The sequence below is a fragment of the Ostrea edulis genome, chromosome 2 (genome assembly GCF_947568905.1).
Source record: "Ostrea edulis chromosome 2, xbOstEdul1.1, whole genome shotgun sequence".
Taxonomy (NCBI): domain Eukaryota; kingdom Metazoa; phylum Mollusca; class Bivalvia; order Ostreida; family Ostreidae; genus Ostrea; species Ostrea edulis.
This window is the reverse complement of record NC_079165.1, coordinates 84,483,289-84,485,253: the sequence shown is the minus strand read 5'-3', so window position 1 is coordinate 84,485,253 and position 1,965 is coordinate 84,483,289.

Sequence of the window (1,965 nt, the reverse complement as noted above, 5' to 3'; positions counted from 1 at the left end):
CTCCTCATAACATTAATTTTCATGTTAAGAGGAAAACTACCACAAGAGAGGTCGAAATGGAGTTTTAAAAATGCTACATGATCTAGAGTGACCGACAAAAAAGCTACATGACAAGTTTCAGCTTAATATGTGACAGAGAAATGAAAATAGAAACAAAAAACATCAAACAGACATGACCAGTCGCGGTAGTTGAGAGGTAGAGTGTTTGCCTCGTAACTGGGAGGTTGTGAGTTCGATCCCCGTTTGTGCCATGGCCGCGTCAAATCTAACACGTTAACATAATTAGTGACTGCTTCTTCGCAAAACGCTCCTCATTCATAGGTCTTTCGGATATGACTTTAAAAACGGAGGTCCCCTGTCGCGGCAGGCGTTGGCACGTTAAAGAACCCTAACTGCTATATACAGCCATAAGCGCTAAGCATAGCTTTAAATTTGTAGAATTTCATCTACAACTAGTGACGTCTCCATATGAGTGAACAATTCTCGACGAGACGTGCCTGGTAAAATAAACAAACATACAATGTACAACCCAAACATACAATGTACAACCCAAACATACAATATACAACCCAAACATACAATGTACAACCCAAACTTACAATGTACAACCCAAACATACAATATACAACCCAAACATACAATGTACAACCCAAACATACAATGTACAACCCAAACATACAATATACAACCCAAACATACAATGTACAACCCAAACATACAATGTACAACCCAAACATACAATGTACAACCCAAACATTACAACCCAAACATACAATGTACAACCCAAACATTACAACCCAAACATACAATGTACAACCCAAACATACAATGTACAACCCAAACATACAATGTACAACCCAAACATACAATGTACAACCCAAACATACAATGTACAACCCAAACATACGAACGTATCGATATCGCTCTACCATAATACGTCCCGTCTAAAGACGGACGTATAAAAATTATCAATAAATATTTTATTAAATGCTCAGGAATTTTACAACAGTTTATTAGTGATTTGATCATATTAATTAAGTCATGTTTGGTAAAACCATTAACGGCATTGCCTATATGATGCATGCTTTAAAACACACAATTTGATTGGACGACAAAAGGTTAGCAAATCTATGGTTAGTCAAGAGGGAAATCCAGATTAAATCTCCCAATGCTTATAATTAGGTGAACTCATTCTGAGGTATTCACTAGAAAAGATCTTCTGGACAAACCAAAGGGCATTAGAATTCCTGATCATTTGATAAATTTCAATGTTAAGCGGATAGAGCGATTCTTCTAACCCTATCTCTACCATATCGACACCGCTAAAAACGAGACGTACGTCACTGGAGTTTGATTAACAGGTGATGTGTTAAAAATGTTTAAGGAATTTCTTGTATTTGCTCTTTATCAGGGTTTGACACTAAGGCACGTCCGACCGACCGAGTCTACTGAATGATGGGTCCGGTCGGGTAAAATGTCGATTTACTAGTCCGACTGGTCGTGTTGAAAAAATAAACAAGAAACTTTAAAACAATAAGATTGTAAAGAGTTTGTGAGCAATTTTGAACAGCGTGATGACATAATCTTTATTTCTATTTCTAATACATAAGTCGCGATCGGAAATGATGTTTTACGACATCTGCTCGATGATGGGTGTAAAGTTATGTTTCGGATAAATAGATATAAATTGAATTCATTTTTTAAAAGAACGTTTATTTGAATTAAATATAAGAAAGTGTTTATCAAATTAATAAATTACGTCGTAAAGAGCCATTTTTCGGTGTTGACATATGTGCGGGAATGTCTCTATATTCAAATACGACGTCTCGTCCTCAAGGAAAGATGTCCCAAGAAAGAAAAGGAAAAGGTTGGGAAGAAACAAAGCAGGGCTTATGAAATAGAAATTTAAAAAAAAAACCGGTTGAGATCATTTTATTCTAAATGGACTAAAGAATTCCCGTGCCG